Source organism: Seriola dumerili, unplaced genomic scaffold (genome assembly GCF_002260705.1).
Source record: "Seriola dumerili isolate Sdu_G_001 unplaced genomic scaffold, Sdu_1.0 BDQW01000052.1, whole genome shotgun sequence".
Classification (NCBI taxonomy): Eukaryota; Metazoa; Chordata; class Actinopteri; order Carangiformes; family Carangidae; genus Seriola; species Seriola dumerili.
In genome coordinates, this window is record NW_019174307.1 from 19,165,261 (window position 1) to 19,181,290 (window position 16,030).

Here is a 16,030-nt window from a genome sequence, read left to right on the forward strand (position 1 = left end):
ACATCAGTCCGGCGCTGAAAATCAAGACTCAAATGAAAATCAAAACGACTTGAACAGGATTTGGACTTTTTTTTTTTTTTTTTTAAATTGACTTAACTGTTTAATTTATTTTCATGATACAGCTGTTCTCACTGATAGGTGAAGACCCATCAGTTCAACATCAATTATTTGCTAAATTGATTGTGTTACCCAAAATTTCTTTACCTTTTTCAAAACATCCCAATCCTGAAAAAAAATCCTCCTTTAACTCACTGGAGAAAGAGCACATCACCACACACCTAGAATTAAATGAAATGCCCTTCAAAGACCCAGAAAGCTTGCTGGCCTGACCCTCTCCAATTTGATTTATTATTATTGGGAATGTAATATAAAGGCAATGTTACACTGGATTGAAAGAAACCTGCCAAGTAGGTGTGAGGCCCAGGTGCATGTGAATTACGCCTGTAGCCCACTCAATCTTGGCTTCATTTTATTTGCCCCATCAACCCCCTTTCAAAGCCAATTTTGCTTTAATCCAGTGGTCTATCATTCAATCAGAATCCGAGCACAATTTCAAAAGCATTTCAAATTGCAGACAACAATGGTGCACTTTTCCCGACTAGAACTATCCTAACTTCCCACCTTCTCTCTCTCTGATTTGAACTCTGGCGCTTGCTCCTCAAACGGTATACAATCTATTTCTAATCTATATGTGGACAGCGAGTTTGGATAGTTTGCACAACTCTCTCAAGGATTCGATTTACCTCAGTCTCAGAGATATCTCCAAATTAGATCCAGAGAAGTATTCCTTCCTTTCCAGACTTTCCGACAGACAACACGGTTCATCATCGCCTCATCATTCCCATATAGCAGAGGTTGAATTTATATCCTCTATGACAATACATATCATATCATCCCTCACTCACTGCAGGATGTTAGGAGATTTGGGGAGAACGACCTTGGAGAGGAAATGACGGATGGTCAATGGGAGGCAGTGCTTGACTTGGTACAACTTATCAAGCTTGATACAAATCAAATTTGCTCTGAGAGGACATTTGACCAGGGTAAGACTTGTGAAAATTTCCCCTGACGTAGACCCTTCATGGCCTCGCTGTAAAGGCCAACCAGCGGATCATACACACATGCTCTGGTCTTGCCCCAGACTTAGCACATCGTTAATGCCTCCTCACTCCCAATCCCATTTGTGCCTTATTAAGATTTACCCCTGAAATTTCCCTCCCTTAAAGGCAAAGCTTATGTCGTCATATCGTTTACCTCCATGACTGTCAGACATCTCATTGCTGAGAGGAAAAAGCTCGTCCTAACTTCACCAGATGGATTAGAGACACTATGCATTTGCTCAAACCTGAGAGAGTCAGATACAGCCTTAAGGGGTCATGCAAAATTTAACCCTTTTAAAGTACTATGAGAGCTTACAAGTACCATTAAATAAGGATGACACCAGTGTTAGAGTGAGGCATCTGTACTATGCTTCATATCCAAAACACACTGCAAAAAATTGTATGGAGGGTTTGATGGAAAATCAATAGAAATTGCTAAAAAAAATATATATATATACAGTATATATAGGATTTGCTAGTAGCAGAATGATGTGAAAAACAATCACTGAAGGAGAGAATATTTATAACATCATTTTAGATCTTGTGTTCCTGCCAGTTTGACACTTTCTGCTGAATTTGACAAGCCTCGTGACACAGATACACATCTTGCTCCTGCTCACATGGCATTAAAACTCATCTCATGTGATCTAATGACAGCCAGACAGCTAAAAATACAACCGTTAACGCAGTCAACACACTCCGAAAATCTAATCAGCCAAATTGTAGCTGGGGATTTTTTTTTCGTGGGTCTCATTTGAACAAACACTTTCAGTGTGTAGAGTCAACACATATGGTATTCTTGACCGCACTTGACCAACGTCAAGTCCTCTCTTATCTTTTGATTATTAGAAAACATCTCACCCTCTTTGCTTCTGCAGCAAGCACACACTTAAGTTCATGTCTATCACGACATACAGGGCTCAAACTGTGGCAAACATGACAGCATAATGCATAATGCACGTCTCTTGTGTCCAGCTGTATGCTCAGCAGGGATTCAAGGAGAGCAACAGTGTGAAACTGTGACAGGAACACGCTGGGAATACTGAACATATGTGATGCACGGAGGAGAGGTGTCTTATGTTGAGAGAGTGATGAAAATGGATGCTTGGGTACTTTTTTTTCCCATTATGCTGACCACATTGTGAATTCTTGTTCTTTGCAAAGGAACAAACTACAAACTTTTTACAGCAATGATGTAAATACAGTAACATAAAACAGCACAGGTAAAATACAGCTAAATCACATCTTGAGCATCTGCCCTCAACACTGTTACTGTTACTGTTGCACAAATCCACCCACAGATATGAGACAGATTAATGAGGAAAATCTGAATAAATTCTCATTCTCCTTGACATACATCTCTGAACCTCTGAACCGGAGGGATGGACACAGCTCTCGAAGGAAATATATTCCCTCGTTTGGTGGTTTGACTGAGGTGGTAAAGAGCGCTGTCGCTTCAAAAATCTCCCCTAGGTGTTCACTTAAGTTGAGATCCGATGGCCGTGACAGCCAGAGCATCAAATCAATCAGTGATCCCTTGAGCTTCTAAATTCACTTCTTTCCTTTAATTTGACACCTGTCTATACTGGCGTTTTTGCTTTTTGCTGTACGGGACATTTTGGTCACTCGAGGGAAAACAAGGCCACATTTGTCTCCTGTAACAATGTGCTCATGTTCCGCACTGTCCGAGGAGGAAAATTATCCCACCTGTGCAGAAACACTGTGGTCCTGATGTTTTCTGTTATTTGCATAAAGAGCCAGACAGCAAAACCTGATCATCAGTTGTCTGTGGGGATGGATTTACAGACAAATGCATTACATTTCACAAGCTGGACACATGTAGCTACAGCTAAACAATGTCTCACACATGCACGCACACACACACGCACACACACACAGATAAAGTGGTCAGACGTTTAGGAGAAACCACAAAGTCATTTCCATTTCACAAACTTCACACTGTTCAGCTTAGAGCTGTCACATCCTGCTGTTCTCACAAAGACGGAGAGCGAAGGAGGAAGAGGAGGTGTCGGGGAGAGGGATTTAAGATTGCAGAAGCACTATAAGCTGTCAGAAGAGTACAATGCTTTTGATCCGTCAGAGGTTCAACTTTTAAGAAAAGGCTTCCTTTGTGCACATGTTTATTGGAAGCGCTCTGAATGAGCCGTCACCTTCTGTGCGATCATTACGCAAAGATCACCGGAGTCTACTGATCATTAAGTTATCATTTAAAAGATCGTTAATTGTAAATTATTTTAATTCTTTAGAGACAGATACATGTTAGAATCAAACACAGATTGGCAAAAAAAAAGGCTGCAGCGGATCATTTGTTCCTTTTCATAAACTCCTATATATTTCCCAAATGGTGCCAGTGTTTGGGTCCCATTTCATAGCCTCTTCCCGAACGCTGGTTACAGTCCAGGGAGCGAGGGAACATCCTGTCACAAATAAAAGACAGATGATCAAGCCCAACGCTATCTGCGACACTGTTGCTTTTGCACAACATGCAGCCGTAATTAAATCCATTGTGATGTAATTAGAAAAAAAAAAAAAAAAAAACATCTTGTATCCTGTTTTAATTGCTATGTGGTCTCACAACACAATTTCTCGTTACAGTCTTCTTGATGCGTGACCCAGGCTTTATGCCAGGAAATTTGGTGATGAAAATGAAAACAAGTCTGATCACTGCGGCATTGTTTACCACCCCAGCACACAACACGCCTCCAACGCTACGTGTATAATTCCAAAAGGGAGCCGTCGCCCTCGCCGAGTGCCTGAAGGGGCCGTGTTGTGTTGTAATTGTGATATAATCACCCGCAGCAGAAAAAAAAAAAAGGAACTCCAGCTTCTTTTCTTGATGAAATAAAACAACCAAATGATTCCTTAATTTTTGTTCATTTTCTCATTAGTTCTGTAAATGAGCAGTTTGATCAAGCTGAGCTGTAAACTGGGGGCTGCAGCGTGGATATCTTCATCAGAGAATGTGTGAGGATGGTTTTATGATATGCCAGCGTCTTTAAGCATCCAAGACATCTTCAGCTACAACCATCAGTCGCCTGTACAGAGAGAAGGGGTTTCCAAAGATCTAATTACCAGTCTAATCATTAACTAATTGATGCGGTCTGTTTAGTTTGATATATTACCACTTTTCAATTAAGGATCTTTTCTGTGTCTCTATTTTTCCGATATTCACAGAGAATATAACTAATAACACCTTCTCTGTCAGTCCCACAAAGGACACAGAGCCTGAAAACACAAAGAAATCTCCTCAGCCCCAAACCTCAGAGTAATTAATTCTGTAAAGAAACCTAATTCTCCCAAAAAGAGGTCATCCTTCACAAGAACAAGGATTACATGTAATCTCATTTTGATACGTTGAGGGAAAGTACCTTTTAAAAAAAATAGTATAACTAAGTGAGCGGCTGAAATAAAATCCAGATGCCCAGAAAGATCCAGAGGGTTTGTACGAGAGTGTGTGCAAAGTCAAATGAAAGACGCGTGGACCAGAAAAAAAGGTTTTTCTGTACGTGCTGTGTAGTGAGGTGAAGATGGATACAAGCAAGTGTGTCAACAGAAGGTCAAAAATCGAACTGAATCTAGGCCATCTGTGTCAAAGTAGCGAAACCTTCCCTAAACAGAGGAGGAGGTCTAAGACGCCACCTGTCCCCGAACCTCCAATGCTGTCTTTTCATCCCTTCCCAGGAGATTTAACAAACACTCACACCTGACCTCAGGTGACTCCAACGACTCTCACGACTGTCATTCCACAACCAGGAGCACTAACGAATCAAGTGACATCAATGGCTAAACACCTGGATCCCCTCATCAGCCAATCAGAACTGCAGAAGCCTTTTGGATGAGAGGTGAAACGTCTTCAAGTATCTACAACCAAGTCCAGTTGCCTAAGATTCAACTTTTCTGCAACCTGGATGACTGAGAATCGTCACAGACATCTGAAACAAAAACTGGAAGCGATAGCAGCAGCTACATCGCTATCAAAAGATAAGTGACGTCTGTCCGTGGCATCGCTTCACTTAATGTGGGATGTGTCATGTTTGTTGACAAATCTGCCCAACACACCTAACTTATTTGGGTACTGAGATCGAATAAACAAAGACGCTTAATAACACCAGGTGTAAATGCAATCTGTGGATCGGACGTTACTATCCAGATAATGTATCCAGATACAGATCCAATGTTAACGCCAGGTATCTGTCTTTTAGCGAAGAGGCTAAACTAAGCTAAAGCTAACCAGGATCTCTCTCTCTCTCTCTCTCTCTCTCTCTCTCTGTGCTGGACACACAGAGATAAAAGTGCTGGGAAAAGCTCAAATTATTCTGTGTCTGCGTAACCGTGAGGGTTTGTGCAATTTCAATTTGTTAACAGATGTGCAACCAAGGTGGCCAAACGGTCTGTGTGGACTACGTACGGCAAACAAATGTATCTTCCAAAATGTTCAGTGTTAATCAAAACACATTTCATGATGGAAATGAATTTTTTTGAGGTTATTTCAGAGAACATACATTTATCTCCACAACCACCTTATGGTTCCACATCACAGGCTCAACAAATAAGTGATGGGAAAATAGACACACTAATTTCATCTGAACTCCTGCTTAATAAGGTGCTTTGATTAAAAATGGATTGAACCATTTCCTAGGTGACGCTTGAAGAAATTGATTCGACTTAACAATGGAACACCCAAAAGACTGTGACAGGGTCTGATGATAAAAATAAACTCATAAATATATAATTCAAACTCCACTGTCACAGCTCACTTCATCTATGAAGTGAAGGAAGGGGAAGGTGATATGAAACATTTTCATGTCAGTGGGCAGCAGAGGAGAAAAAAAAACACGCTGTCAGCTTGTATACTTACGTCCATTTCAAGCATCCCAGCTGACAGAAATCACAATGATCAAAAACACATTTCTGACACACACAGTGCAGAATACACATCTGGCCTGTTGTTAAGCCAGATGCTTGAGATGAGACTGGCAGCCATCATTTTACTATTATTCTCTTTCAGAACTCATGGGCATCAGTATATTCCATTGATCTATATATTTTTTGCTCTGGCGTTTCAAATTCAAAGTGTCTTACAAACACCTTTGTAATGGAAATGGATAATGAGCTTTCCCAGAGGGGTTAATCAAACCTATTGTTCTCCCAGAATGAAAAGATGTGAAAGGGAACTGATTGATTGTGTGGGAAGAAAAAAAAAAGAATTGGTGTCCTTTTTCTTTCAGGCAATTCCTTGTTTCCTCCTTGATATAGGAAGTGATTTATTTTGACAGCTACCTCATTGAGTTTTATTTTATCCAAATGAAAAGTCTTTGGTGTGAGCCGAACAAAAGAGAGAGGGAGAGAAAAAAAAAGGAAAACAGGCAGAAAAGGAGAGAAAATAGAGCATGGACTGATAAAAAAAAAGAGAAGAAGAATAAAGAATAACAATAAAAAAGATGACAAGTTAACGACAAAGAAATAAACGTGAGAACGTTGCAGTGGAGTGTAGCTGTGAGTAAGCTGCTGGCTGAGGGCCTGGTGGGCTAGATTTGACCCCACAGAGGAGGAGAGTGCACAGTCCAGGTCTATAATTAGAAAACACACAGTGCCACTAATCCTTACTGAATGATTAAGCAGCAAACAGCAAGTTTACAGCCAGGAGCCCACAACCGAGCGGCTGTGTGGAGTCAAAGTGGTGCTCCCACAGAGTCCAGAATCTGACAGAGGAGATAGGTAAGTTCTGCTCTGTGGTACGACTCAGATGAGGCTGGTCTAGCCCAAAATAAATCAAGGGTTTCTAATAGGATTTAAGACATGTTAACACATTAAAGCTGGATTTATACTTGTGCTTTAGGAGCTCACAGGACTCGTATGTAACCGAAAGTTGGGGGTGACGACATCAACAGGAAACATGTAGACAAAAAGAACTGAGATTGATCAGGTAGGTACTTGAGTATTAAGTATGAGTGATGAACTGTGTTCATTGTCAACATTTAGTGCCCATGCAGGAGGCAGTTTGCACTTTATGTTGTAAGGTAGAGAGGAGGGTGTTGAGGTCAGAGCGGAGGATGGCCATATTGCGTTTCTTTGATGCCAAAGACTGGATTCCCATCAGAGACCAATTAAATCAAGTGAAGTCAATTTTATTTATGTAGCCAAATATCGCATGGCACATATTTGCCTCCAAGGGGTATAAAATCTGTATCCCATACAACACCCTCGATTCCGACACCCTCATGTAAGTTAAAAACTTTTAACAGGAAAAAAAAGAAGAAACTGAGTCCGTTAACAACTTTTTTTTTTAAATTATTGCTAACCTCATGCAAGTATTTTAGTTAGCCAACTTTAGCCATACAGTTGTTGCTGTGGGCAGATCCTAGATCAGATGTTGAGATAATCAATCAAAAAATTCAGGCGTTAAATAGGCCTGTTCAAATGGAATTTAAAAGTTCTTTGAACATTATCTGCGACAGTGAGTCACAGTGCACACTATCACAGTGAATTATATAATGTAAATTAAATTACTCTGGTTATTAATATTTGCACAATGATCTCCTTTTGGATAAGTATACACCTGCTGATGTGGTGGTGAAATCCTGCACTGGGCTGTAGATCAGTTTTTCTGGATGAAGCTTTGTTAGGAGAGGCCTCCTTTGTCTCCACACAACACTTACCTTACATCCTCTCCCTTGAAAAATAATTAGTTCAAAGTCAAATTTGTAAGTGGACAGACTGATCATAGTTATTTTCTATCTTTGGTTCAAAGTCCAAAGTGTATCACAAGCCTGCATAGCTCCAGAATAAGCAAAAGTAATCAAGGATTTTTTTTTTTATACATGGAAGAAAAGTGGGTTTTATTATCCAAAACACTGCATCTCCGTCCTGATTTTCACAGAAGCCAATGATCTTCCTCTCCCATTAACCCAGAGACTGTTCAGAGACAAGGCAATCTGCTCAGCTGCAGCACCGACCGAGAGAAGGCAAATATTGTTTGTCAAATTCACAAGCTCATGTGCACAAACTGCTCCACCATCTATTGTTGACTAGTTACATTAGCAGCTTTACAACACTTCAGGGCCACAAGCAGCTTAATACGTACACCCACTGAGCCCTTTATTAGGAAACACCTAATCATGTGGCATCAGGGCGATGCATAAAATCACACCGTGAGATCAGAGGACAATGGCCAGTCTGGTTGGAGCTGACATACAGGCTACAGTAACTAAGATAACCACTCTTTACGACTGCGGTGAGCAGGAAAGCATATCAGAGTGGACGACACGTTGAACCTCGGGGTAGATGGGATACAACAGCAGAAGACCACGTCATGTTCTAGTCCTGTCAGCCAAGAACAGAAACGTGAGGCTGCAGCGGACTCAGGCTCAGGCTCGCCAAAACTGGACAGTTGAAGACTGGAAAAACAGCCTGGTTTGAGGAATCTGGATTTCTGCTGAGGCAGCAGATGGGAGGGTCAGAAATTTGGCATCAGCAGCATAAATCCATGGATCCAACCTGGTTAATGTCAACAGTCCAGGCTGCTGCTGGTGGTATAGTGGTGTGAGGAATGTTTTCTTAGCACTTTGGGCCCCTTACTACCAATCAATCATGATTTGAATTCCAAGACTTAGCTGAGTGTTGTTGCTGACCATGTGTCTCACTTTATGGCCACAGTTGACCATCTTCTAATGGCTACTTCCAGCATGTTGATGCAACATGTCAGAGAGCAGAAGTCAAACTGGTTTTATGAACATGGGGAGGAATTCAGTGAACTTCAGGGGCCTCCCCAATCACCAGATGTGAATCCAGTAGAACAGCTTTGGGATGTGATGGCACGGAAGATGAATGTGCATCTGACAATTTTTGCAGAAATTATGTGATACAATCATGTCAACATGGAGCAGAACCTCTAACACCTTAACATGGCTGACTACCGCTTACTGTGCAATGTTGTTGCACATCTTTACCTTTCCTCGCACATATGAAACAGATGTTACATCAAAGTCTCCTACTGCACTGAAGCTGTACTGTTGTCCCTCATTTGTAAGTCACTTTGGAGAAAGGCATCTGCCAAATGAGTAAATGTAATTGTGGATCTCAAGTGATGTGTTTCCAACATCTTGTGGAATCCATGCCACAAAGAACTGAGGCTGTTCTGAGAGTAAAGGGAGGAACTGCCCAGTATTAGTATGGCGTTTCTAATAAAGTGCTCAGAATAATCGCTTTATGCAATCATAAACCACTAACATTCCACACTAAGCTTTGTGGAAAACTCTCAATAGTTTAAGACGACAGTAAGTCATCCAGATAAAAAGAGAAAGCATTTGAGGCCAGACTTATATGTTTTCAAAGCCTCCTCCCATGCAGACAGGCAGCAGCAGCAGCAGCAGCAGCAGCAGCAGCAGCAGCAGCAGCAGCAGCAGCAGCAGCAGCCGGCTCTGGAGTAGCTGTAGAGGACAGCTAATCATTAGCCAGTTAGCCTCCATTATGGCCTGGGATCCAGGCCTGGTGATAAAGAACCAAAGGACTCAGGGCTCACAGCTTAATGATCCAAAGATCAGTGCAGGATTTACGGGCTCAGGGTTTCCACCACAGCCCCTGGACAAAAGCCTCCTCCCTTCTTTCATCTACTACAGCAGAGGGATTGAGTTCATAAAACCAGGAAACAATGTTGGAAAGTAATGAAATCTCCCACGTATCGCAGGGAAAAAAAATGAAATGATGGAGACATCAATTGCAGAGGTAAAGCCTCCAGTTGATTAGATGATAAATAAGGGCAAGTTGCCAAGAACAAACATTTCACACACTAGGAATTTTACAGCACCTTCAGCAGCTCGCTTATTTAGTTTGCTTTGAAGAGTTTGACATCACAGCTCATGGTGCATTCTGAATTTATGGGCGTTTGGTGAAAACTTGATTCAACCATTTCAAGCCCAGAGGATCAACTCTGATCGCTCTATATTGAGTCTGAGCTACCTGCTGATGTTTGAAATGGCGACTAAATTTCCGCCAAAGCTTGTGGCGGATTCCATCTAAAACTGACAGATATATATATATATATATATATGTTGCAAGCAGTCTGCAACAGCTGAAATCTTTCACGTAGACTCAATGCCTCTGCTTTTCCTTCTCAGATCAGCTTCTACAACGTTTGAGAATTTCTCCTCTCAGAGGTGGAGGGACAGAAGACACCAGGGTTCATCCAATCATCTCAAATAACCCCTGAGACACTAAAGCACTGACCAGGTCAAACATTATAACTGCAGCTCTTTCTTTCTTCCCTGGACTGTGCACCTGCTCATTACTTTGCATCTTAAAACAAAACCAGTGTTCTTAATGTGTTTTGGAGCAGCCAGCTTATTGAGGAAATTAACCAACAAATGGGATGCGGGGGCCTTTGGGAGTATTTTCTGAGCATGAGCATTAAGTTTGGTGCTTTCAGACCCTCTGTTTTATTCCTTACGACACATGAAGGCACATTGTACTGCACAGACAGGAGAGCTCTGCCTGACATCAAGTACTTTTAAATCAGTTATTGGCAAAGTGCTACCTGTTATTTGATTTAGTCTACAAACAAATTCATGTAAGTAAATGTGTCCATTAGTTCTCCAGTCAACTGTAGTTACTTTGAATATATCAAATTAAGGATTGTCTAGTCTGGTTCACACAACATTAATCCAAGTTTATACATCTCCTTGTTGAAAGAAATGTCATTAAGTAATATTAATATTACATTGTGGAAAAATAAAGATAGCTGGTAAAATAAGAGAAGAGATCAATTAAGGGGTGTTTTACACATTATTGGTTCGTGTTTTTATCTATGAATCTATTATTTCTCAGTTAAGTCATTCATGAACATTTTTTTTTTTTTTTTAATCATAAAAAATGTCTAGGGCTCAGGGAGACATCTTGAACCCAACAGTGTACAATTTATAATAATATAAAACAGAGAAAAGCAACAAATTGGCTAAATGACTTACTAATTGTTTCAGCGCTAAAATATTGACGGCAAAATGTTTGTTAGATTTAAAAGTGTATCAGGAACAGAGCAGTGATGACTCTTCCTCTGTTGGTTTGTCAAGCCGACAATTAGTCTAACGTCCGTCCCTCGTCCTGCAGGAGTGAGTCCGTGACTGCTGCCGCTGCGCTATCCTCAGGGAACACACAGATAAACTGTGCACACCTGCACGTGACATTCACGAGAGACTGTTCACTGGATAAGACGAGACAAAGATCTGACAGCTGCTGTAGTTCACCTGAGGGAGCGACTGGAAATTACACGAGTTGAAGGAGAAATGTTCTCATTTGTAGCGAGCTGATGATTTTGTTGCCACACGGCTCAGTAGCAATTAAAGACAACATTCAAATCCTGGTGTGGCTAATGAATGAATACGGGGAGGTCACTTGGTGTCACACTGGGTACCCCTTTAGCACCACTGTTCAACATGCAGGGTACACTACAGCATTGCTACACTTTTCAACCTGTCTCCTACGAATAACATTTCTATACAACTAAACTGCAACAACAAATGTGTTTTGTTAAGAAACATAAAAGCTGGCTGGGTTATGTTCAGAGGCATATTTCTTAAATGACTTTAGCACAACATTTATTAATGGCAGCAGAGCTTCCAGGAGATGGTTGGGGTAGATGGCGGGCAAACAAAGTGCACAACTGTCGCACCACATCCAGAGTCCTGTCCGTTCTTTGGTTAAGGTCAGGGAAAGATCGCCCTGTATACATCATCATTGGAAGTCTATCACGCTACCCTGCACATTGCAAAATGACACTACAGGTAGCCAGTGTGTTGAAGTGACACCAAGGAGTCGTAACCAAGCGTTCATGTGTGATGACTGGGGATGAGACTGCCCTCGTCTGACGCAACTGCCATGGAAACACGAGTCTCCCTCATCAGATCCGGGATTTCCACGGCTGATCAAACTCAAGACGAAGCCAAGTGATGACATCATCGGCTGGCATGTGCTTAAAGATTATGTCACACCGGCCTTGGCCCGAGTGATTTTTACTCATCTCAGGAGACCCTCTCCATCACCGTCACCATCCCCCCGATGTGGTGTGAATGCCTCCTCTGTGAAACAGGCCAAGGATCTGCCAGCGGCCCCTCTCTTTGTGAGCTGAATGGGCACGGCTCGGCCACGTTTTAAGGCACCCTAATGTACCATGGCTGGACCACAAAGGCAGCGTGGTAATTTGCCAGGGATAATGACGCTCCCTTAATTCGGCCCTAGGGGCCACAAACAGAAAGCTTTAAAGAGAATCCCTATCCAGGGATGAGTCCCCTGTCCCCCCCTTTTTTTCTAGGTCTCTTTCTCCCTCTCAGTCCACCCCTTCTCTCTCTCTTACTGACCTAAAAGAAGCTTGTTTTCTTCCGGCTTATTGTCATCCCGAACTAAATATCAGCAAACAGCAGCGGGGCTGGAGGAGACAACATGCCAACCACGACTGGAGTCCCTGATCTCCTCCCAGAGGAGCGAGCGAACCAAGACAAACACAGAGGAGCTTCTTCACAGCAGCCAGAGAGGGAGCACCACTGCTCTGCTCCAATGACACATATTAGGGAAAGGCATTTAGGCCACAAATTGAATCGAGCAGAGTAAGTAAGAAGGAGGCAAGTGCTGAGCAAGGGGAGTACAACAACAGAACATAAGCAAATGCCAGGGCTGGCCTTCAGGGATATTAAATACACAGAGAGAGAAGTAGGTGAGATTGGAGCAGAAGTGGTCTGGGATTTTCATGATAAATTGCCCTGTTCTCTCCTACAGGGTTTCTGCTTTTGGCACTAATGGTCTGTTTGATGAGTTAAATGTTCAGTCTCATCTTGAGCATTGTTCTAAGCCCAGAAAGAACAGGATCTGGTTTTATTCATAGCCATGATCAAGGGATAAACCCTGAAGAGATCTCTTTTGTATTTGTGATAATATTGGTCCTTGTATTGTTACCAATAAATCGAATAACTGATGTCAGATAGCACCTGCTGGTCTGCAGCAGATAAATTAAAGGGTTATTTAAAGGGATTACAACATTTGATGATCTTGTTTTTGGTGTTTGGGGGATTTGTATGTTTTCTAAACGGCTTCAGGCAATATGTTCACGTCTGTGTTTATTCACACCATCACTAATCATGCCTGAAGGAAGATACAGAATAAATTAGTTTCACATTAACCAATTACCCAAAAACATTATTTTTAATGAGCTGTTTGAGAGTTGAGTTTGGTTTAAATTCGTTTTTTGCCTTTGTTGAATTTACGAAGCATCTTACTGTAAGACTGCCAACGTGCATTGTTATTGTAACAGAACTTGTTATCACTAACTTCCTGCAAAACAACCATTACCAGTGATCTTAATGTCCTCTTTCAAAGTAATACATACGATCAGGTAACACACAGGTTTAAAGTAAAGATGCCATTTCATTTAAATCTTGAAGTTTAACCAAAAAAATTTAAAAAATATCTTATATCTAAAAATGCAAAACCCAAACTCTCTTCTTCGGCCTGGTTCCCTCCCTGACATTTTGCATTGTGTGTACAACATTTACAAAAGACTAAACTATATTTCATGGTATACATGGTGAGAGAAATCCGAAGCTCTGTTAATCCAGAAGCAAGATAACTTAAAATAATGTCTATGATACTTCTGAGTTGGGCACCATTGTTTAAACTATATCTAAAAAAAAGTATTTTTAGCTGTTTTATAAAAAGTCCTGTTGACCTCCATGTTTCCTTTAATAATCATTTAAAAAAAAAAAACAGATATTGAGGGGACAATTTTTAGCACAAAAACTCATTAACAAGATCAGTATTTTGAGGGGATACAACTTTTGCCACCAATGATTGTTTGCTCCCAGTTTCCATTTTCATTTTGTGTGAATGAAAGCATTTTTCTAGCTGTACTTGTCACAGGAGGACCATGTTTATTCAGCTGAAACACTCCTCTTGGAGCCTCCTGGATGAATGAGAACATTAAATCCAGACAATAAAAAACAAACCTTACACTACTTTGATTCTTTAAAAAAAAATAAAACAAATAAATGCCGGTAAAATTGGTGACAATTGCTGCATGCTGCTTTCTGAGGGGTTTGAGATGCTGACTGTGTCACCTCCCTCACAGCTCCCTCACTGTGTTCTCCCTAATAAAAGCTAAAGTGCCTGAAACAACAACGACAAAAAAATAAACAGCGAGCCTCAGGTGTGTAATATTGGAAGAACCGTCCTACGGTGGTTAGAATCAAATTAATAGCCAGCATGTAAACACGCTGACAGAGACTCCAGTCTGCTGTGGTGGTGAAGGTAATACCACAAGGTAATTGTGCACTTGTGTCACATCTCATCTGAACAATGATTTCAGCGTATAGTGTCAGCTCGGCTCAAGGCTGTCTGCACCCGAGTGATTCACTGCTTCACATTCACACAGAGCCAGAGAAAGAGGGAGGGAGGGAGGAGGGAGGGAGAGAGGGACGTGGAGAGGTAAAACTCATCCATTAATAGCCTGTATGAAGCCCCTCCACCCACCACCCCCTCCACCTCTCCTGCTTATCCTCCTCTCTTCCGTCTCCAATGCCATATTCTCGCCGCTGCTTTTCAAATCACTTCACTCAGTCAGAATAAAGGGCTTTCACCAAAAAAGGCTGCCTTACTTTTAACAACTGAGGCCGGAGTAAGAAAGACATTTAGAGAAGTGAAGAATGAGAGAAGAAGAATAACAATCAATCCGTCATCATAGAGATATCCACAAGCCCGGAGAGAAGTTTGCTGTTTGCCAGCAAGAGTGAGCACACAGAAAAAAAGAAAATTGAATTGAATTTTTTTTTTTATAAATAATAAAAAAAAATGTTAAAAAAGAGACAGAAATTCAGGTAAAAGATGCACAAACTAATAGAAAGGCATGAAAGTCACAAGAGAAGTTTTGAGTGAAAAAGATGAAAGTGTACTCACCAGCTAAGCATCACTGGGGTGTGGGGACGGGGCTGAGAGGGCCGTCTGTCCTTTTCAAACCAATTCTGGAAGAAGGGGGAGAGAGAGAGAGAGAGAGAGAAAGCGGAGGGGGAGGGGTGAGTTCTTCACTAGCTGCTCGCCTCCTTCTCATAAGCAGTGTGCAGAGCCACAAAGAAGTGCTGGCGCTCTCGTAAACAAACCGCCAAGTTTTCAATGGAGCGGAGGAGGCGGAGCGGGAATGGCATTTAAACGGGAGAGATTTCTTGGAGTTGGGGGGCTGCAGGGAAAAAAAAAGTACCTGCAAGATGCCTTTAAATCAAGTGAAGGCCTAACTGGACAATAACAAACCACAAAGTTCGGGACAGGTCAAACACATTAAACTCTACACTCCATATAACTTAGGAGGCCTTGTATTGCATAGAAAACGGAGCCCAAATATGTTCCACTATAAATTAACAGTGTAAATGTAAATGAGGTGAGCAGGATGCCTCATTGTGTGGAATCAAACACAGATGCTAATATGCAGAGAGCACTTTGGGTTGCATGCTTTTTGATCTCAACGCCACAGAGCAAATTGGAACAAATAGCCCTGGCTGGTTTCTACGGCAACCTGAAAGGGTAGCTTAGACTTGCCATCCCTCTTGTGGCGTCAACTGCCGTGATATGGCTGCTGTTTCCTTCACTTGCACACAGAACAGCAACTATGAAAAACAGAGCGATTGATTATTGTCATCTGATCGCTCCAGTAAGACTGATCACTTTTTCTTAGATGTACAGTATAATCAATTGTGCATTCACATAGGATCCTGCTACTCATTAGCATGAATGCAGAGCTTGATAAACATGTACCCAGGAGATAACTCTCACTGTATTTAGGGCTGCAACTAATAATTTCATAATTGATTAATGCTGATTAGTTTGTCAATAAACTTATTTACCAATTACTCTATAAAAGTATTAGAAAAAACTAAAACATT

At 41.4% G+C, this 16,030-nt stretch overlaps 1 protein-coding gene across 1 annotated transcript in view; it reads right to left on the reverse strand.

Moving 5' to 3' along the window:
* sema5b (semaphorin 5B) overlaps positions 1 to 15,120 on the reverse strand; it is a 139,177-nt gene extending 124,057 nt beyond the window's left edge. Inside the window, exon 1 of the mRNA XM_022740840.1 lies at positions 15,054 to 15,120. The gene's annotated coding sequence lies outside the window, so the exon portion shown is untranslated. The remainder of the gene's footprint in view (positions 1 to 15,053) is intronic.
* Positions 15,121 to 16,030: the final 910 nt, after the last annotated feature.